The sequence below is a fragment of the Podarcis liolepis genome, assembly GCF_965112155.1.
Source record: "Podarcis liolepis genome assembly, chromosome: 1".
NCBI classification, from domain to species: Eukaryota; Metazoa; Chordata; class Lepidosauria; order Squamata; family Lacertidae; genus Podarcis; species Podarcis liolepis.
Genome location: NC_139554.1, coordinates 46279584 through 46303183, shown reverse-complemented (window position 1 = coordinate 46303183; position 23600 = coordinate 46279584). Strand labels below are relative to the sequence as shown.

Here is a 23600-nt window from a genome sequence, read left to right as displayed (position 1 = left end):
CAGGATGTATTATGGGTATGATGGATAGGCTCCATTTTGGATATAGTTGGATATGCCAATCTAGCAGTTTAGATTGACCCCAAGTTTGCCATTAGAACAGACTGATGAGTCACATTCCAGGAAACAGCAGGTGTAGCCCAGATAGAGTTTCACACCTATTGTCTCAGCCACACTTCTTGCCAGTCTGATGTGTTAACAAGTCATAAACATGTCTTGTTAAACTGGGGTGCTAAGGGACACCAGGGCACTTATTGGTGGTAGTCTTCTTACATGCCTCTTTGCACCTTCAGCAGTGCAAAACATTAAGAAAGGCCAGGATTAAAGCTAGCTTCTCGATTGGCCAGAACCAAATCTGTTGGAGTAACTGGGCATGGGAAGGGGTTAATTTCTTTCATGAGCTTAAATCACCCCGTGGATGAGCTAATTGCAGGTGCAAGATCACCCAGCCCAGTGTCCCTGACTATATCTGTGATTAATGTATGTCAGCTCAATTGTGTTCATCAGCGTGAGTCAGAGTCTGTGTTATGTCTTGAATTGCTGGAGTTTATTTGAAGCAATGCAGAAACGTTGTTCTAGCATGGATCAGTAGATATCTGGTATCTTCAAATCCTACAAGCTGTATATATCTATGTCCAGAACTGTTTTACTGAGCCTTATCTTCTGCAGCAAAAAGCCATTTGGACCTGCTGCTGCTATGTGGTGACTGGTGCTGGGAGCAACTTCCACTGCATGGGCATCTCATACCAGATTCCCAACAAAATCTACAAGTACCACTAAACCTGATGGGCCAAGACTATCCCTTGCAAAAAAAAAAAAAAAAAAAGCCACCTCCCAAAGTTCCCTTCTGACAGAAATAGTTTTTTTCTTTCTATATATTTGGGTGGGACAAGAGAAATCACTTACTCTAGAGCAGGCATGGCCAAACTTGGCCCTCCAGATGTATTGGGACTACAGTTCACATCTTCCCTGACCACTGGTCCTGTTAGCTAGGGATGATGGGAGTTGTAGTCCCAAAACATCAGGAGGGCCAAGTTTGGCCATGCCTGCTCTAGAGAGATGGCTTCTATCATGTTGCATGTTCAGATGTGCTTGTGTAGATGCTGACTTTAGTAAGGTTTAGTACTGGGTCAGCAAAGTACCAACAGTTCGGAGCCAGAGAAGAAAAGCTACATTTGGTTTCTTTTCTAAATTGCCTGCATTTCTTGAAGCCTTTGTCTCTCTGTGCTTCCAAAAGAAAAGAAAAGAAAATCCTATTAATCAGAGTTGGTGGTGTCAGCTGAGTGGAGTTCTGCATGCTAACTAATACACACCTGTAGGCTTATACTCTTAGGATAAGGTCTTCTCAGTCTTATTTAGTATGACCTCCTCTATAGACCATTCATATGTCTAGGCCCCAGATATTCAAATGGTCTGAAGACCTTATCCAGAGTTTGCAGTCATGTCTCCAGGTAAGCAAATATTTTTGGGGGGGAAATGTGTCCATATGAATGTTTTGTTTTTCATGCTTTGTCTGTATGGTAAATTGATTTATTTCACTGAGAAAATGTGGAACTGGTTGTTACTGGAGATTGTAAGCTGCTTTCTGAAAGAGGTTCCTCAAAAAGCAGGGTATACAATTTAAAATAAACGGTACTAACTGGAAGAATCTTGCCCGTTACATGACATGAAATTGAACTCCATGAACATTTGTATTGATTGATAAATATTACCAAGTTTTCAGATTTCAGCTTACATGTTGAAGGCTTGTAATTCAGCATCTTCTGGAAACTGTCAAAATAAGCAATATATTTTGTGATAGGTTTGTGACTCTGTGTGTATTGGATCGCTTGAACACCACCACCCCTTCATCCATTCTTTAAGGGACCTCTCCCAATTACCTTTCATATTTTAGGAAATATTCCACCTTCTCATCAGAAAAACCACCAGCCTCCTACATGACAGCTTTTGGTAGCTGTGAAAACATCCCACTCACCATTTCTTCTTTCGGCCAAGTGCAAATCTGTTTCTCAAGGCAGGAACATTTGCTGTCAAGTTCTAAGTCAATCAAACAAGTGAAAACTTGCAATTCAGAAGAAAGGAGCACTTAATGAAAGTGAAAGGTAGAACAAAGAAAAGAAAAAAGTTTTTAATACAATAGAAAGTAACAGATGAAATCAACAGGAAATTGTTCCACTAAACAGATTGGAAGAATTAGTTTGAAATTTGAACACACAGTGCTCACCATGTTAAACCATAATACTGTGTTATTCTACTACAGGCAAGCCTAAATTATACACCCTTATCTAACAGAATATAGGTGAGGTCAGAACTACAAAGAAAAAATGGCTAACTGCCCAATTTTTTAAAAGAACCACACAGGACTTGACTTACTCTCAGTGGTTCCTTTTACTTGCACCTGACCAGTGATTATCTCACTTTGTTGCAAGGAATTGTTGTTTTTAAAGCAGCAATATTTAATCCTGAAGAAACTCATAGTGCTATAAAACAGGCTCTCTAATGACGCAAGATTAAGTAGAACAGACAATGAAATTTATGAAGTTAGTTCAAATCATGTTTCCACCCCAGTGTTTTTTTAAACCTATTTTCTACATTTTAAGTAAGGCTTTTCTAGCCAATGAATATCAATTAGTCACGTGAATTTATTCTCGACTGCCAAATTCAGTAGCTTAGAAAAGGACTAATGCAACCACTGGCATCCTGGTTTCTTTCATTTGTGGGCCCAAACTTCATCCTCTTTCTTCTAGAACTGTGGGGTCAATAAACCAATCCTCACATCTTTAGAAATTAACTGTTCATTATGGCCTGGCTCACATAGCAATGGAGTCTGTTGATTGATGACGATAATAAACTTCTGTTCCACTTTTCCTCCCAAAGAAGCCCAGGGTGGCCATCAACAAAGTAGTAAAACAGTACAGTTGAAACTAAATAAACACTAAATAAAACTAAATAACAACCTATTTAGAACATTTTTTAAAAGTTAAGAAATCTAAAAATATTTAAAAACAATCGAGAGCATATTGAAACTTATTAAGCACTGCCTTTTGATATTCATCTGTTTTCATATACACTTTAAGCTACAAAGCTTAACTAGAAGCCAGTTATTGAAAGATTACACTTTTCCTTTAAAATATAAGAACAGCAAAATTAAACATATTTAAAAAGTGCAGTAGCTATCAATCAACAGCTTGAACTCTGCCCATATGTTCTTTGTATATAAAGAGGTCTTGCAGAGATGCCAAGAAGTTTTCTGGCATTCGGTTCTGTTTTCCTTTCATAGTTTTCCAGGATTAACAAGGCCTCTCTGACACTGTTACTTCAGCGGCTTTCTGTAGTTTGTTGGTGTCTCAGCTCTGTTGCACTCTGTCCCCAGCCTGTCATTCTTCTCTGCTAAGGGTCAAATCACAACGTACAGTTTCTCAGAAACGGGGTCACGCCTGCAAGTGAGCCTCATACCAATGTTGTGTATAAAACGGATATTGAGACTCACTGAGCACAGGTTGATGTGGAAGCCGTTCTTGTTCTTAAAGCATTTATACAGTTTACTTCAATGGAGGCAGTAGAAGCACAGGAATCTCTCATAGGAGGATATCTATGCCTGTCAAATATAATATGTCCGTTATGCTTTGACAGCAGAAGCATCACACAGAATGCTAAGCCAAACTATGGTAAGCAACGAAGCATACTGGTGGACATTTAGAAAATGGTGTCTGCTTCACTACCGCGACTGCCGTACTACTGTATGTCAGGATGCTGTCAGTGGCTCCCGGCTGGTTGTCCAGGGAAGTTACAAAGACAAGGAAAAGTTTCTTACTATCCTTCTTTATTTCAATCTTACAGAGAGAGGCTCTAGAACCCAGCCTCTTGGATAATGGTGTTGTCCCGAGTGAATCTCCACCCCCCCATCTCTCCCACTTCCTCATTCATCATTCTCATTGTCTCTTCTATGGGTGCTGCTAGGTGCCCTTTGTCTTTGAGCTCTTTGCTCTCCTACTTTTAAGGCTCGCCGGGTTCTGGGAGATGAAGAGTCTGGAGTGCTTTCTAATGACAATGTGTCATTATGTTCTTCCAATTATTTCCCAGCTTTTCCTCACATCTGCCTCTGAGCTGTGACCTTCCTCAAACCCCTGTTGTAAATCTGTACTGCCTTCCTCTTCCTCCTCCCTGGAAGGGTCAGGATGGGGAGGCGGTGTCCACCATTCCTCCTCTGCCCAGTCCTTGATGCTACTGAGAGCTAAGTCACTGCTTGATTTAGTGTTTGTTCCAAGCAAACACAGCTTTGTGGTTTGTCTTAGACAGACCATGAGTGGTAATTCAAGAACAAACCTTGTTGTTAATGTTACTTTTCTCAGGACCTAGGGGAAATTCAGTTATCCCAAAAAGTTCACAATAGGGCACACAACCAGGGAGAGTGACCCACATGAACCTGACACACAGTTCCTCAACATTTGAGAATGTGTGTCATGGGGGGGGGGGAATGGACGGACAGGATCAGTCCACAGGGCTTATCTTTCTCTTCCCAGTGATTTGGCACCAAGAGCACATCACTTACCACATCCTTCTGTGTAAGAATTCCCACATCTCCTTCCAAGTGGATGTCTAGGTCTGAAGAGCAGAGAGGGCACCCACAGACATTAAAAAAATACTTTTGCTTATGTCAAATGTAGAAAGCATGTTAATCCTTAATTTTTATGGGGATACATAATCCACCCTGCAAAATCAAGTATTTACAGAAAACCCAAGATGGATCGAGTCTACTAAAGGTATCACTTGTATTCAAAACATCTGTATGGATGTTCATCTGTAAAAAATGAAGATATTCAATCTTGTTGCTGGTAACGGAAAAGTAAAAAGATTTGAAATGTTGTCATCAAATTTGCAGGAGTGTGTGGCAGTGTGCAAGGTCATGAGCAATTATATTGTTTGCATACATGATGTGCAGCGGTGCTTCTGATTTGTTGTACTGGTTAGGAAAACACAATTAAACTAGAATGAAGAGGATAATATATGTGCTATGTTCAACAATTATTTGAAGATGTATGCATGATGCATATCTATTATTGCACATAACACTGATATTATCTTCCTGTGAGTTGCATGAAATATTCACCAAAATGAAGGGACAAGTTTTATTCATTCATAATGATTATGCATTGTCAGCCCAGGGAAATAATTCCCCCCTCCCCATTGGGGAGTATCAATAAGAAAGGACCCACAGCTTGCTTATAGAAGAAAGTTTTGCATACTAAGTTTACCAAAATCCCCTCTAATCTTTAATTTCTTTCTCCCAGCAAGCCCACAGAAATGTCACAGTGTCAACTGACCATCTGCTCTCAATAACTAGAAAGGAAATTGTCCATAAAGGCCACACTGAGACTATTAACGGGAGAGGGAAATGGAGAGAGCACTTTCTCTAATTAGCACTTCATTATGTAGAATCAGCTAATGAGTAGAAATGCACCTAGCAGATAGCTGTGCATCTTTGAACCTCTAATTGCTTAAGTCAGAAAAGTGAAAATGTATTGTGAAGCTCCTTACATTTTGGACGTATTTCTGCCATCTAGCCTGTTTTTTCCCTGTACCAAAAAACTAGTACTGCATGTTAGTAGAACTACTGATATTACAGTGTGTGTTGGTGACAAAGCAATAGTAAGGGGAAAAACAGAAATATTTTCATTTACATGGAATAAACACATGCATTTTGTAAATCAGAAGAGAAACAGCCATTGATCTTGGGATATCCAGCCACTAGAACTGATTTCAGGGATTCTAGGGTGGAAGGACTTGCAGAATGACAACCAAAGTTGGAAGTTTCCAAAATTAAAGAATTTTATTCAACCAACTTCAATAGTAGAGCTATTGAAATTAATGAACTTAAGTTAGTTACAGCCAGTGCTATTTTTCTAGAAAAAGAGGTGCTGGAACTCACCATGAACACAACCCTTGTTCTCTTAGAATGGCAATGGCACTTACCTGAGAGGTGGTGTTGCTGAGTTCTGGTGAGTTCCAAATGGGGGAAAAAGCCCTGGTTACAGCCATTAATCTCAGTGGGTCTACTGTGAGTAAAAGTGAGTTGAATACAACTCAAAGTAATGGCAATAGTGTCTGCATAATCCATTTCAAAAAGTGAAAAACAGAAATTTATAATTTGGTGCTAAATTAGGAACCTTTTAAAAAATGAGAATTCAGCTGCATCATCTGTGCTAAAGCTAGCAGGGACTGTAGTCTTCGTTTCAAGTTTTGTAAGATGGCAATTTTTAGGAGGTTTCAAAGAATGAAATATATCGGGAGTTTGGCAACCCTCCCTCCACATAGTAGTAGTAGTGGTAGTAGTTTTAATTTACCATCAAGGTTAATCCCTGTAGAGAATCCTAGAATTTGCTTTTTAAAAAGTGGTGTGCTTTTTTTAAGCTGTCACTTATCTGTTGCTCTAGCTGGTAGCACTGAATAGCTGAATGTTTGTCCTTTGCTGACTGCTATTTTTTAAAAAAATGCTTTGTGAGGAAGTGGTACTATGGAATCATTATATTGATTTGTTCAGAAGTACCTTACCCTTTAGCAGTAGAGCAGGTTATGGAACCGCCAAAGGTTGTGCTTCCCTAAAAGCAAAACCAGACCCAAAATCCATGTGTAGTTTGAGCATCAGAGGTTTTTTATTTGTTTTGCTTTTAAAATTATGCTGTAAAATTATCCTGTTTATTTTAAATAATTATGCTGTTGTATTAAAAAATTAATACAACAACGTTCAGTACCACTTCCTAAAAATGAAATGAAAACAAAACATAACTGTATATTACAATTAAAACTGAGCAGTGTACAAAGCAATACAGAAAATAAGGGTCAGAGTCTGGTAGAGCTTGGGTAAAGACAGAAGTTGTAAAGTGGTTTTTAAAGGTCATTACTGCCTCTGTCACACCAGGAACACGAGGGAGGGAATTCCAGAAGGTGGATGCAATCACCGAGAAGGCCCTTTTCCATATTACCAAATTCGTCTGCTCAAAATGACTTAAAGATTGGCTTGGTCTGTGCTAGGGGAAGCAGTTTTCTCGGTATCCTGGTTTCCTTAGAGCTTTAAATGTCAACAGCAAAATCTTGACCCTTGTTTGTTAGCTAATAGGCAGCTAGTGCAGATCTTTCAAGACTGGCATAATATTTGTAAAGTTCAGTATCCCACTAAGACGCCAGCAGCTGAATTTTCCACCAGCTGCTGCTTAATAGTGCTTTAAAATGCTGCAGTGAAAGCAGCATCTTCTCTAGCTGCATTGGATGCATTCAGACAAAAGGACACTTTCCATATCCACCCAGATGCAGCCATGAAGAGCAGATTTGCTTCTGTTCTTAATTAAGCACCATTTAGTATTATGTCTGAATACAAGAGAGTGGTTCATTTGCTGAAACTAGCTAGCCTTATAAACCATAGCTGGAAGTTGATTTGTTTCAGTACACCATAGTTAAAACTTCAGTACACAGTTTGTTCAGGTCCAGACTATCATGCTAACCTGCGGTTAGTAGAAATAGAAGTAAAAGCTTTGATCTCTTCTTCACAGCTATACCAGAGAAGGAGGAGGGCCGGCCCAAGATATTTTGGCACCTGATGTGCGCCACAAAATGGCACCCCCTCCAGGCCAGGGAAGAAGGGGTGAGTGAAGTTCTGCATTGGGAACAAGTGAGGAATAAAGATTTACACTGGGAACAAGGGTGGGAGAAGACCAGCAGCACCTTCTATTTGCCAAGAGGCCGCTGTAGAGGCAGCATGTGGGATGGATGTTGAGGAAGTGGCTCTGAGGAGTGGGGCGCAGGAGGCAATGCACTCCATGGAGGCTGGATCTGCTGCACCTATGGATCCTGCCCCCTTCCCTCAACTTGCTTGCCTTGAGGAGAAGCATGCAAGCCCAAGGCTCACCTGGGCTTATTCACATAATGATTATAGTTTATTTGTGCATCTAATCACAGTGTCTCTGTGTTGCTAATTTGGATTTCCTGCAACACACACTCACACGCACACACACCCCATTGCACAAGCCGCATCTCATTTCATAGGAAAGGTCATTGTACAAATAATGAAAGAAGATTTGAAGCTTTCTCCATTTGAGGGGGGAATATGTACTGCAAGCTCACGTGGCAGAGGATCGGGACCTAGCTGTGAATGCACATGGGACAAGTTTGAATGAAGGTCGCTCATTTGGAAAAAGTTGTGATATGACCGGAGAGGAGATTTAATGGGTGTGGTGCAAATGCAACCTCATTGTAACATCTCATCTCCACTCCAAAAAAGTTAACCCGATGCCCCCAAAAGGATCACTCACTTCTTTGGGAAGGCAATGCACAGAATGGGTAATATTTTAGAACACTGGGTTACCATCTTGATCAAGCTTTCTACTATGACCCCAAGCTCTCATTCCTGGTCAGTCAATCAATTTCAGACCCCAGGAGTGTATATGTGAAAGTATATTTTTTTGCCTAATATGCATCACTTTATGTTGGTTTACACTGAATTGCATTTGCATTTTGCCACCCATTTACTCAGTTTGGAGAGGTCCTTCTGGAGCTCTTCACAATTTCTTTTTGTTTTAACAACTCTGAACATTTTCACAGACTTCAGATACTTGAAGTATATGCCACCCACCCCCAGAATTAAAATTGGAAGCACGCTTTCCCCTCTTTTCTTCCCCTCACACATATCTTCACGTAATTCTCTGGCAAACAGCCTCCCTCTTTGCTTTGTTGTACTTGGCCTAAGTGATGCCAATTAGATTTGGGAATCTGTTAAAATGCTTTGCCTTCTCTCTGTGATTGGCTACCTTCCGCTGAACTGAAGCTGCTTTGGCTTCATCCTTCACAAATACCTAATTTCAGTTTCCTCACCTGTAAACAGAGCTTCGACTGAGATACCCTTGTCTCCAAACAACTTAGCCAAGACTTCTTTCCTCCATGCTTCTCTTTTGGCCATCTGTGATTTGCCCATTATTCAGACCCTTTTGCAGCAGACACCCACCAAACAAAACAATATAAAGCTCCTAATAAGCAGCTCACTTTGACAAGCAGCAGGAGGTGGACTGAGGGCTTATGAGTTTCTTCATCCTGTCCAGCCCTGCCTACAACTCCGCCCCACTGCTGGAAGTATGTGAATCCTTAAAGGGAGAACCCTGAGAGGTTTTTTCTGTAGCTCTTACCTGGCATGCTCCGTCTTTCATTGGACATGCATGCTAGCATGGAAGGGACTCGACTCCTCAAACTGAACTCAGGAAAATGTGAAGCCCTTTATCACTAGCCTCAGGAACCCAGCCCAATTTCTGAGCCAGTAGTACAACATCCCCAGACTCAGCCAGCTTACCCTCCTTCACCTCTGAGCTTGAGGCTGCAGCCATGGCACCATTTCCCAATATGACTGGAAGAGCAAGTGGCAAGTGTGTGTTCAGATGTGTTCAAATGAGCCAATGTAGGCCAAGTTCAGCTTGTGCAGGGATTTGGGAGAGAAAGCCTCTCTCCTGGAGATCTAGAAAGCTCCCCAAACTGTAGGTAGACCTCCCCTGATCAGTGAAGCCTGATTGCAGGTGTGGCTGGAGCAGTGAATTCTGGGAATGCGCGTTAACTGCCTTATATTCAGATTGTTGGCTAATAGAGCTTATTATCCTCCACACTGGTGGGCCGTGGCTCTCTAGGATTTCAGATCTGGAGATGCTGGGGATTGAACTTGGGCCCTTCTGCATGCAAGGCATATGTCTTACCATTGGGCTACAGACCTTCTCTTTCTGCAGAGACTCAGTGGATACTATTCTCTGTAGAGCCCTGGCACCACCACATAGCTCAGGACGCTTCCAGGGCCCACACCAGATGTTTGACATGGCACATCTTGAAAATAATCTGACTGAAAAACCCTTAACCCCTCAGCCTTGCCTTTATAGATGGAACCTTGAATCCATGGGAGCTTTTAATTCTTTAGCATACTTCAGATGCAAGCTGTTTGTCTCGCAAGTTCTTGCTAAATTAGCTTTCTTCTTCTTCTTTTTTGGAACATTTGCCTTTTCCTTCCCAGATCTTTGCGAACAGAAGGGTTCGTGCTTTCATGACATAGGAAATCAATCTTTTTGTAAACTCATCTCTTTCAGCATAAGATTTGTCAAAAGGAGTATGCTTCACGTTGTTTTATACTTCTTCCTTCCCTGGGGGGTAGAAAGCTTCAAGCGGCTTTTATAGAGTCGTTTCCCTTGTGTCAAATATTAAAGTGGGTTGTTCTCCTTGCGATTTTTGTGCATTTTGGGCAGTATGCACAGTTGCACTGTGTGTGGTAATGTAAATGCTGAAAGAACACGCTAACAGAAGACTACAGAACCCATTATGCAGTCTGACTGTATGCAAAATTCATGTCCATGGAAAAATGGAGCATGTGCCTTTCTAAGTTACAGGACCAGTACAAATGGGGCTGTCTGAACCTGAACAGGCAGTTGGACTTGTTTGACAGTTTGCTATCAAATTCTTAAAGATTGCCCTGTAATAAAACGAGCCTATGAGTGCGTATATTTTATCAGTCTTGTATTTAAGCACTGGCCTGGTAGCTTTTAGCCGCCAGAAACTCCATGCAGGCAAATGTACAGACTGGCAGAGAAGGGGTGGAGTGCTCCATCCCTCCCCTGTGCTGAGTAGAGAATCTGAGTGGTCCCCTAAAGGAGGGAAGCCCCCTCCTCCATATTCAGCACAGAAATGCAGGTCTCCATCTTTCTTCTGTCAGCCCACCAGCAGGCATATACTGTAAGCCTTTTATGCAAGCTAGTGACTTTAGCAGGGAGGGCTGTATCTCAGCAGTAGATCATCTGCTTTACATGCAGAAGGTCCCAGGTTAAATCCTCAGCATCTCTAGCTACGGTTTGGGGAGAACGCTGCCTGAAACCCTAGGGAGCTGCTGTCAGTCAGTATAGACAATACTGAGCTGGGTAGATCAATAATCTGCCTCAGTTTAATGCAGCATCCTCTGTTCCTCTGGGGCTTATTTATGAGACTGATCTGAAGCCTTGCAATGACAATCTGTTTTCAGCTTCGTTTATACTCTCTTGGCTTTGTATTCCACTGTTTCTCTTTGTTTTATTGCTTAATCAAAACAGCTTGAAGTAATACAAGAAGACTGCCCTAAAAATACAGACACGAACACTGCTTATTTATGTTTATGAACTTCACAGGCATAAACACTATCTTCCACCCACCCTGTTTTGTTCAGCACCATATCTTTTGATTGGTTCTCACCTCCTCTTCTGCATTTTTACACAATTTATTTATGTAAGAAATCGCATCTAAGGTGAGCTTCTAAACGTGCAGAACAAGGTGGTGGCCCTCCAGCAGTTAATAGAACAGAGTTGGAAGCAGGAACTCCCACCTTTTTGAGATGGACAAAGTTGTTGAGTTGTATTTTAGACCTACTGCCACTTTCGGTGCCATCAACACAAAATAACCCCAATGCCTTTTGCAGCCGCCCTCCTTAACCTCATGTAAGGAACACAACTAAAACATCCATGACAGATAGCCTCCAAGGAAGGAGAAGGAGACTGTTCCACTGTCTTAACAATTCTTACTGCCAGAAAGTTCTTCCTGATATTTACTTGGAAGCCATTGGTTTGAGTCCTACCCTCCAGAGCAGGAGAAAACAAGCTTGCCCCATTTTCCATGCGACAGAAGACAGAGAAGCTCACCCTGGCAGCTTTCAAGGATATGCTGAGATGAATTCTGCACTGCTGTTTGTATATGTGAGCTAAATGGCTTTTAGAAACCTTATGGTGAACATAGTAGTGAACATGGTGCCCCTCAGATATTTTTGGACTACAACTCCTATCATTCCTGTCCTTTGGTCATGCTGGATAGGACAACATAAGAACATAATGCAAGCCTGATGTATCAGGCCAGTGACCCATCTAGCCAAACATCCTGGTCTCACAGTGGCCAACCAGATGCCCGTGAAGAAGCCCACAATCAGGAGCCAAGCACAATAGCATTCTTCCCTCCTACAGCTTCCAGCAGCTGAAGGTGTTCAGAGGTGTACTGCGTCTGACAGTGGAGGTAGAACATAGCATCAGTATTAATAGCCATTGGTAGTCTTCTCCATGAATTTGTCTAATTCTCTTTTAAAGCCATCCAATTTGGCGGTCATCAGTTCCCTTTTTGGGAATAGTTTTAACTTTGTGCTATGTGAGGAAATACTTTTGAATCCAACATTTTTTTGATAGAGTTACAAGCCTGGTGGATCAGAGGAATGCTGCGGACTTGTCAAGGTAACTGTTAGGTGGATTTGTAGCTTGTTGACTGGCCCAGCCCAAAGAGTGCTCATCATCCTGGAAAACAGTGACAAGTGGGGTGCCATAGGGTTCTGTCCTAGGCTCGATGTGGTTCAATGTCTTTTTACACAGCTTAAACAAAGGAATTGAGGGGATGTTTATCAAATTTGCAGATGAAATCAAACTGGGAGAGGTAGCTAATGCCGCAGAAGACAGCATCAGGATCCAAAATGACCTTAACAGATGGGAGAACTGGGCTCAAACTATCGAAACAAATTTCAACAGGGACAAATGTAAAGTTCTGCACTTAGGCAGAAAGAACCAGATGCACAAATATAAGATGGGGAACACTTGGCTTATCAGTAGTACATGTGAAAAGGATCTAGGGGGCTTAGTAGACCACAAGCTTAACACAAGCCAACAGTGTGATGCAACAGCAAAAACAACAACAACCTAATGCTGTTATAGGCTGCATCAACAGAAGTATAGTGTCCTGGTCAAGGGAAATAAAATACCACTCTATTCTGCTGTGGTCTGACCACACCTGGAATACTGTGTGCAGTTCTGGTCACGACAATTTAAGAAGGATATCTTCTCTACCTAGTAAGGTATGTAAATGTTATTTGACTTTACTGTAGTTCTGATTATGATCTTTCTCCATCTTCAGACTGTGACTAAATGTAAATCCTCTGATGTTAACAACAAACCAACTTTTCTCACCCCCACCCTTTGCTTCCCCCACTCCCCCTTCCCCACCCGTTGCTTCCTAACCCACTTCATAGGGTTGTTGTGGGGGTTAAATAAGGAGAAGGAGAACCATGTGTGCGTTCATGAGCTCCTTGTATAAAAAGGTGCGATATAAATGAAATCAATCAATATTGCCTGATGAAAGGGTTTGGAAAAATTCAAAAACTCGTTCATGCTTTTGTGATATTTTGGTTGCTCCTAGCAAAGTTATTGCCCAGTCATGGATTTTGGATTGCCTTCACTCTTTGTGTAGTGATTATTGAAAAATGCATGTCGCTTATAGAAGATTAAAGCGATGGCCTGCAAACCAACCTCTTGTACTTCCGGTATGACTCATTTGAAGTCAGTGGAAATGCTTCAGATTAAGTGGTTTGTGGTTAGCACCTAGGGCTACAATCCTGAGTTCCTATATATGTTCAGCAAGACTGTTTGGGAATAATGATGTTAAGAATTGATGGCAAAAGGTATTCGTTTCAATATCTTGGCAAATTGCAACTGGGATAATTGCATTTCAAGATCTGCTGTGGTTTCAATTAGGCAAGTTTGTTTTGCTTCCTAAATGCTTCAGTAAATTGTTTTGGAGGTTGCCAGAATAGAATGGCTGCCACGTCTCACCTAAGGGGAAGTCTTCATTTCAGTGATGGGCAAATTAATTCCTGTGTCAACATTCTGAAAGAGATTTGCCATTCTGTTGGAGAATAGCAAATGGGGATGACTCAGCAAGTGCATTCAGACAGGTAGCTTTGTTTTGTTAGCCATAAAATTTAGCCATAAAATGTTTAATTTTAGATTTGTTGGCTAGCAGCAATGAGATGACGTGAAGATTGAGTGATTTGCAAGTAATAAATGGACCACACCATTGTTCCACAACATTGAAGACTCTGTACTGATGACCCTGATCCTCTGAACTTTAAACTAGAATGATGATCATACATGTAGACTAGAAAACATTCCAGATGCATTTAAGAGGAAGGTTTGCCAGTCCAAGTCAGCTGATGATAGATGACTAGCATTGATCATGGATTTGTTAGAAGTCTGGGAATTCTCTGTTACAGATCCCTAATCAGAGAGCTCCCCTAGCCTCTCTTTCACAGAGCAACCGTCTGTGAAGATGAACTGGCTATTAGACTGGGGAGAGATGGAGATAGAGATAGCGATAAAGATGCCCTAGATTACTTTCTGTTCACTCCCTTACGCATTTCTATGCCAAGTGTAACTCAAGGGTTTAAGGAATAAGTAACAAGGCATGTTTTGAGGAAGGGTTACCAATTGAACCTTGCAAGTACTGCCTAGTTCTTTGTGCCTGAGTGTGACTTGTTCTAGAACACAATTCCTGTTTGGAATTGTCTAAACCGTTGGCTGGTGTTAAATAGAATGGTGTTGGTTTTGCTGTGGAACAATCCTGATATGCCCATCATGTTTGTATTCCTTAAAGATTAAGCATTTTAAGGACTACATTGGAGTACCCTACTCTGTGCAAGTTTCCTTGGAAGTCAGCCCCCCTGGACACAGAAGGACTTACTTCTAAGTAAACATGCATAGGATTGTGCTGCATATCTCATAATCATCTTGACTATATGAGCTGAAGGAAAATGCTTATTATATTATTATTAATGTTTATTAAATTTGTATACTCCCCTTCATCCGAAGATTTCAGTGCATTTCAAAGCATAAAAATGCATGATGATGATGATGATGATGATGATGATGATACCATTAACCCCCCCCCCCAAACACATTTGAAAGGACATAGAATGTTAATCAGCCAAAGGCCTGGTTGAAGATAAACAATTTTGCCTGGTGCCTAAAGATGTATAAGGAAGGTGCCAGCCAAACCTCTTTGGGGAGAACATTCCACAAATGGGGAGCCACTGCAGAAAAGGCCCATTCTTGTGTTACCACCCTCCGGACATCGGGGTGTGTATTATAGTCTTAAATTTACACAATTTCTATTTTGTGAGTGTATCAATCTTAGCTACAGGAAAGAATAACGTATTGAGATTTAGTCTGTGGTAGCATCAGAAGCATGTTCTTAACTTTAGGACATTTGTGCACACAATGCCAAAAATGTTATATCCCTTAAATTTGCAACAGTTTATAATAATAATAATAATAATAATAATAATAATAATAATAATAATAATAAATTTTATTTATATCCCGCCCTCCCCAGCCGAACCCGGGCTCAGGGCGGCTAACAACAATCAAATAATCAAACAATCAAATAATCCAACATTCTAAAACATTTCATTATAAAAATTAATTATATCTCTCATTAGCAATGCAAATAGTGAAGGAAAAAAAGGGGGGCTCAAGGAGCTTAGCGATGTGTGGAAAAAAAGGTCTTGTGTACTGTGTCTGCTGCTGCAAGCCCCATCTTTACTCAATTTATTCTCTCCCCTCAGTGCCTACATTAAAATGTCCAGAAGAACAAAAGAGGATGCCATCTACAGACAAATTCCACAATTGCAGCATAATTTATAAAACTCCCATGAAGCTCACATATGCTACAATTATCCTAATGAAAAGATGTATTGTAGGAACAGGTCATAGTTCAGTGTTTGCCTCTAAAGCAAATTTAAATGTTTCCAAAACAGCATTTTTTGCAGATTGCCTAGTCATTGTACACCTTTTTTAAAAAAACCACACAAGACCTTAATATTTTGGTGTTTTTAAAGGTCCTGACAAAAGGGATTAAAAGTAAATTTATGCATTTTATGCAAAGTGTTTTTGATTCCTTTGTGATCAGCAATTAACATGTACAAGGAATCTGAATGACTGTAATTTCATTCATCCTTAATAAGGCTGTGTGATTTCTCCCTTTCTTAAAGATTAGAATCTTTGGAGAATTTCAGCTTTATTTAGATAATACATGCCTCCAATTGTAGTTCTTCTCAACCATATCTTGCTCTATGCCAGTAATCCTTTATCTTAAGAGTTAAAGTAAGCTAACGAGAATTGGATTTCCTCCAATTGCTCCTTGAATAATTTGCTGGCAGCCAAGAATAACCAATCAACTGCCTCTTGCAATTCTTCATCTCTCTATTTGTATTCAGCCAGCCTACAATTAACAAGCTCAACTGAAGAAAAATCTCAAACTGGCCACTTCCCTAGTGCATTCATGTTAAATTAGTTTAATCCAATCTGTTTTATGTTTTTGCCAGGCTCTAATGAGGAGGCACCTTCTCTGATGAAAAATTGTAGTGGGAAGAAGTGGGAGTTGCCTTCTATTCGATAATTTAATGGGGTGTACAAAAGAGTAATACAAGCAAATTAGGTAACAGCTTTCAGTAAAAGCTGGAACCAGCAGCTCTTGATGGCAGCACCATCAGGTAGCCCATGGGAATTTATGGGCCAGTGCTATAGTGCTGGCATATCTTAGTCACCACCCTATGTACGCAAAGTGGAAAGCAAAACAATGTTGGTAGAAATAGCATCACCGACAGCCACTCGCACAACGATGCTGACCAACACTGCCACCACCCACAGTGTTGTGCACCAATAATGAACCCAAAATAGCCATGCACGGAGGTGTGATTCCCCACACCCCCTTTCTCTCTCGCACACATGCTGCACCAAGGATTGTGCAAGCAAGGATCCTCGGTGCTTCTGCTGTCCTTGTGTCACTGGTTAGAAGGTTATCAAGTGACATTTGTAGCCACAAGCTCCACAGCTTTCCTCAATTCTCCGTGCAGTCCAAACACAGCCAGCAGCAGCCTTCAAATAAATCGTTTGCTGAGTTAGATGAGGAAGAAACAGGGGGCATTTCAATTGTGACCAAAAAGGTAGGGGGCCTGCAGGTAGAAACCATTGGCTACAGGCTCACAAGGAGAAGCAGAGAATCACCGAGAACTCTACTTTCCAGGATCCTCTATAGCAGGCTACTAAGAATCCAGAATCTGTAAGAATGAGACTCTGCACCTTCCACTTCAGACTGCCTTGCCAGTCTCTGCTCATCAGGATACGCTTGGGAATTAAGAGAGCCAGCAGCAGGGAGTGATTGAAGGGGCACTGCCAGGCTGGTCCTGGGGCAGACCAGGTTCGAACAAACAGGCAAAGTTTTGGCTTAGTTTGTAATGCTCATTGCTTCCTGAATTGGGGTGTTAATCTCTTAAGTCCTCCCTCTTCCATTTTAGATTGCCACCATCTCTACGAGCATCACTGCTTATTTTGTTTATAAAGGGGCACTCACCTCCCAGACCTCCAGGCCACAGAAGAGACAACCATGACAAAGATGTAGGCTGCACCCTCCTAGAAAAATGGTCAGAGAACTGGACCACCAGGTCTCAAGTGGGCTCAAGCTTCCTGTCCACCTCTCAGTACAATGCAGAAAGACCCCTGCCTACTCAGATGTCCAAATCATGGTGGGGGAAAGAGGGGGAAGAGGCTTTAGAAACACAGAGGTGTGCATGCTATCACAATTATTCTGAAGCTTTGGATCCGGCATCTTCCCATTCATTTCCTAGCTTCCTATCAATGCTGGAGAAGAGAGTTTATCATTGTTATGAAGCCCAGGCCTGAAGTACATACTCTAATGAAGTCAACAGTGCCACCTACAGTGTCTGGGATTTCACACTCTCCAGTGAATTCTGAATTAACAGCTCTCCAAGGCCTTTCCTCTGAATAAACATCCAGGAGTTAAGCTCTTTTGCACAATGCTGCATTCAGTTAGCGCTTGCTAGGCCTTTTTAAACGTAGATTCATTAGGGAGGTAGATCTGATTTCTAAATAATTATCTAATGGGCCAGTGGGATCAGAAATGGAGATTTTTTTTACCGTTGGACAAAGCAACACTCTGGGCAGATATGCACTAAACATTTACAGTACATTACTTCCCCCAAAGCATCCTGGGAACTCTAGTTTCCCCTTCAAAGAGCTATTTCCAATGCTATTTCCAAGGAGATACACATTAGCAGGATTCCTTGGAGTGGGTCATGTGTTTTAAATGTATAGTGTGGATCTGCCGTCTTCTGCCTTAGTCAGGAAGCTGGGTTTTTTTATAGGATTCAGATTCCCACAAAAATAGGAAGCTATACTATCAGTCTTCTTCCTACATCCAATTAGAAATCCAAAAGTGCCCTCTCTCAGAACCTCTCTCTTTTGCAGATGCTTTGAAACCTAAGACTGCTCAATCAGGTAACACATAGCTTGTTAAGTTAGATTGACTTTATTGATTTTTTTTGGTAAGTCTCTCTGTGTGATTCTTGCCTTCCCTTTTCCTTCCCCTTTCTTCTTCTTTTCTCTGATAAAATTGTTTATATGTTGACACTTGGCTTCCTTGGTTTGAAAGGGAAATTCTTCAGAATATTTTACTAGGATATTCTCCATGTGTTAAGACAGCAGGGTTACTAAAGCTATCCCTGGGTTTTGAGGATATTTCACAGGATTTTCTTACAATCTGCATCTGTCCTGGGTGTGCCAGGATATACAGTACATCCTATCTGCTGACAGACTATTGTAATTCTCTGGGGAGGGATCTTTATACAAAATGGGCTCCAGCCAGAATGACAAAAGCCCACCACTGACCTGTTACAGTTGCCTACCTCATGAATACCTTTATACCATTTTCCTAACAGCATCCTACATTTCAAGTAAGGTCCAGTGGGTCTGGTGAAAAAGTAAAGTTGCAAGTGCATATCCTAAAACCACTGTTCAGCCTCGTGGTTTTTTTGTTTCACCACAGCCTGGTACAAAAGCAGTTCACTTCAATATCAGCTCTCCCCATTCACAATCACCCTGAATCATTGTTGGTTTTTGGCTGAGTATACACGGCACCTTTCTGAGCACCATTCAAAGTGTTGGTGCTGATATTGAAAGCCCTAAACGGCCTGGCTCAGTATACCTGAAGGAGCGTCTCCACCCCCATCGTTCTGACACTGAGGTCCAGCTCCGAGGGCCTTCTGGCGGTTCCCTCACTGCAAGAAGCGAAGTTACAGGCAGAGGGCCTTTTCAGTAGTGGCACCTGTCCTGTGGAACGTCCTCTCATCACTTGTCAAGGAGATATACAACTTTGAGAATACATCTGAAGGCGGCCCTGTACCAGGAAGTTTTAATGTTTGATGTTATATTATGTTTTTATATGTATTGGGAGCCACCCATAGTGGCTGGGGTATAAATAATAAAATTGCTGCTGGTGCTGTTTCCTAACAGGCTACACGGTCTGGGATTCTTTGAGGTGAAAAATGTGTTTTAAAGGTAGAGTATGCATGCAGCCTTTGTACACCCTGGTAATTTGTAGAGTAGGTTTAGTTTGTAGCCTCTCATGTACAGCTGGAATTATATCTGATTTAAACACACCCACGCCCCAATTGCTAATTCAGGTAACTAACATGGAATTCAAGGAACAATAAACACGGTTCAATTCATTATGCCTGCTCGTGAACATATTTAATCTCATTATATTTTAAATGGTCAATTCTATCATGTAGAAAGTTAGTGCTTTAGAGGAAGCTTTCTGGTTTTCTTTTCAGGAGAAAATTCTCAAGCACCTGTCAACGAATATATTTTGTTTCAATATTTGGGTTCAGGGGTGGAATTCAACTTAATTAAATATTAGGCACCACCATGGTTGCCTTTTCAGCACCTGTTAAAGATAATTCCTTTTTCAGCAGGCCTTTTAGACTGAGACCTTTCCCAGTCTGCATCATATTGGAATTGCTTTTAGATGTTTTTATTGTTTTTTTACTTTTGTGTGTTTGCCATACTGGGCTCCTTTGAGAGGAAGGCAGGGATATGAATCTTAGCAACAACAATTTGAAAATAAATGTGAAAAGGGAGAGGAAATGCCATATAGAGATCTGAAGGAGCTGGTGCCTTTCACTGGTGTGGAAAGAACACTGTTCTAAAAACATTCCATTCCGTACAGCCCTTTGGGTGATTGGTCTCTGAAAAGAATAAGGGAAGGGATAAAACACAATAGTGTATTTCATGCAACAAACTGATATCCACGCAGACATGAACCAACTGTAATGGAGAAACTGGTGCAGATTCAAAGGACCTTGAGTAGATTGTTGCTGACAGATAAACCTTATGGTTGTAGTCAGTTCTTGTTTACCTCCAGTTTCAAAATCTTTGTGGGTGGCAGAGTTGGAATACACACCTACTTTTTCCTGGAAGTATGCTGGCTCAACTTTATAACCTCTTTCCTGCCCTGTGCTGCCAAATTATATTACCTAAATTTAAACTGAGGTATGTCAAGCCAGCCTTCAAAATGCCAAGGGACTTTTGTCTCATTTTTGCCTAAGCTCGAAAACATGGGGTAGCCTATTTTTGTCTGCTGTACAGAACCATTCCATTTGTGCACTTATCACGACGGCTTGGCCTCATTTGAACACAGCAGATGTATTTAAGGTTCGGGCAGCATAACAGGAATCGATGAATTGGTGTGCTCCCTTTTAAGAGAAAGGAGAAGCTTAAATAGGAAAAATGGCCATGGGGAGTAGAGAAGGTAAAAGAGAAGGGGAGAAAAACAACTTATAGAGCAGGGATGGGCAACCTCTGGCCCTCCAGAGGTTGTTGGAGATCAACTCAGAATGGTTGCCACCAGTCCCTATAGAAAAGGTCGGGAACTTGAGGTCTCTTAGATGTTGTGGACTGCAATTCCCATCAGCCTCTGTCAACATGGCGAATGGTCAACAATGATGGGAGTTAAAGCCCAGCAAAATCTGGAGGTTTCCCATTTTTGTTCTAGAGCTTGAGAGTCTTGCACAGAAATCTGAGCAAATACAGGATAAATGTGGTTTCCTTGAATAACTAGAGTGTGGTATAACTTTGTTAGAGACTCCTGGCCTAAGTAAACCTTTACAGAGCATCTGCTATTGTACATAAGACATGCCAAAAGAGAGTGAAACTGAGGTGTCAGCATAATTATATATTTTACTTTTCTATTAGGGCAAACAAGGCAGGATATCAGCTAGGTATTAAAATGGCAGGCGATTATTTCAGATGATGGAACATCACGTCTCTGACTTTATGAACTGACTTCATGAAGTTATTATGGAGTTTTGCTGAAACTAATGCTCTATACCCATTCCTTAGTTTTGGGATATTTAGATAAATGATTTTGTACAGTAAAGGTAGAGCTGCAGAAACATGTAAAACGGTCGAGAAAAATAGAAGCCACCCAGTGGTGGAAGCTGGTAGTCCTTTCTTAGGTAAGAAACCCAAAGCGCAGCCACTGATTTGCATGCAATATGAAACTGTTGTGATAAGATAACAAATAGTACTTGGATGCTTGTACCTTCTTCCCAGGCACTCTCATTAAGTCATAACTTGTTTCTCCTTGAGCAAAAGTGGCACTGGGAGTGCAATCCTAACCCCCACTTACCTGGGAGTAAGCCTCATTGAATTTAATGGGATATCCTTCAGTGTAGATGAGATCAGGATTGCAGCTGAATAGCCCTCTTCCCTTGTGGGGTGAAGATTACAGAGCTGAGTAGTTGCTGTTGGACCGCTTCACAGTAAGAGCTGAACTGTTGTTAAGCTAAACTATTATAGAAGAGATTTGCCAACCTGCTTTTCCCTGGTGGGATCTTGAGCCAAGACGAAAAGAAAATAACCCTTCTTATGATGAATCTGGCCCTAGGTGCTGACCCAAGGGTTACAGTACGTCATTACAAAATGATGGCAACGTATTGTGCCACTATTTCCTTAGTGTAATGTATGTCTGTTTAAGATATCTGTCCTTTGATTTAAAATACTCCAAAGCATTAATTACTGATACAAAGTGCCTACAGACTCCCAGTATCCCCTCCTGTACTCTTATTGCTGAATTTGTTAAGCTATTTGTGTTCAGGGTTTTTTTTAGTTTACAAATGGGGAGGGTGCAAATTTGGGATTTGCCGGTGGTATCTGAAAAGACAGGCTTTGTCGTTGATGGCGCAAATGCATCTCCTCCGCTGCCAAACACACCCTTCAGATTGGCTCGGGATAAGCTGTGCTATTCACTCCCACCTAAACAGGGAAACAGTATTGTCTATTCCAATCCAATTTGAGTTTAATTAGCAATGGAATCTGATCTTCCCATGAGCTTCCAGTTCCCCTCCCTCCTCCCTCAAACCTTCCATATGCCATTGTGGCTCCCAAGGCTGTGATGGCAGGGAGCCCCTTCCCTGCACCTGATGCTTCCTTGGTAGAATGCCTGGCACCAAGAATACTGAGAACTACAGTTCCCAGGAAGCACTGTAAAGGAGCTAAGTTGTAATGTGAAATAATTAACTAAATAAAGCACACGGTTGGACATAACCCAGCAAAATGAGATTAGTTTTCTAGCATCCACCAGTCTGTGAGGAAAATCTCTTTTTATTGTCAAGGGTCAAACTGCTATGAAATTCTGTTTATGGAATATGTGCAACCTTTCCCTATTGTTGGCTGGCAGAAATAAGCCAACGAGCAGCAGCTAAAAGCACCAACGTTCTGAAATTCATAGTAAACAAAAATCTGTTCAGGGTCTGAGGAGAGTTCCACATGAGAAGTCTTTGTCCATTTCCTGGCTCATTTTCTGAGGTAAATTCTTTTCCTGGGCACAAATAACCACAGTGCACTTCTCTCCCCTTCTGTCTACCATAACTCACACTGTCCTTCTTTTAAGAATCAAGTTTACTGCTGGACACATTTGTGCAGTTTGATGCAGTGTATGTTTCCTCAGAAGTAAGTCCATTTTGTTCAGTGGGACTTACTCCCAACTAAGTGTGCATAAGATTTCAACTCACAATAATACATGGGTGAAAATAAACCTACAGGTTATTTTATTTTACAATAAAGTATATCCAGATATTCTAGCCATGAAATCTGTCACAGGCTCGGCATAAGTTCATTGAATATGTGGCTTGCTTAACATTGCTGTTACACATGGCTCCTCCTTTTCCTACTTGGTTGAGAGCTATTTGGTGGCCAAGTACATAGGGAAAAAAATCTATCACCAGTTCTATTCACCAAGTGATAAGGTATAAAGAGGACAAGAGAACCCTTATTTCTCGCTAGAGAGAGGCCTTTGCTGCTTTCCTGCGGCTTTATCTATGAAAATAAATGCATTAATCTATGCTTACTTGAATAAGTTCAAGGAGAGCATTTATAGTATATGTTCAAATTTACATTTTATACATTTTACATTGAATTTTCTCCTTCAGAAGTGTTATAAGTATTACATATCGGTTTGTTCTCAGTTATCTGCTCCCAAGCCTAAGACCTGAACTACATGGTGCAGCCTTCCTAGGATTGTACCATTTGAGAATGTAGGTTGAACCAGGCAGAGGGCCTTCTCGGTAGTGGCACCCGCCCTGTGAAATGCCCTCCCATCAGATGTCAAGGAAATAAGAAACTATCTGACTTTTAGAAGACATTTATGTTTTTAATGTTTGATGTTTTATCGTGTTTTTAAAAATTTGTGGGAAGCCGCCCAGATGGGCGGGGTAATAATTTATTACTACTACTACTACTACTACTACAGGATACACCATATTAAAAATGCCCCCTCCATGAACACATCAAGGTAAATGCTGAGCTATACATCCCAGCAGCAATGTGTTCCATGTATGGGGAGGTGTTTCTTTGAAGGTGGGTGGCATTAAGTCATGCAATTCTCCAACTGTATTCTGA

The 23600-nt window shown here is 41.2% G+C and overlaps 1 protein-coding gene and 1 long non-coding RNA gene across 6 annotated transcripts in view; one reads left to right on the top strand and one right to left on the bottom strand.

The window, feature by feature from the left end:
* The window catches only part of RGS6 (regulator of G protein signaling 6), a 211074-nt gene that overhangs the window by 51796 nt on the left and 135678 nt on the right, over positions 1-23600 (top strand). The window lies entirely within an intron of this gene.
* Positions 1714-4005, bottom strand: LOC310710623. Its single transcript, XR_014528163.1, has 3 exons — positions 2222-4005; positions 1973-2082; positions 1714-1767 (listed from the first exon to the last, which is right to left on the bottom strand). It is a non-coding gene; the product is annotated as an uncharacterized lncRNA (long non-coding RNA).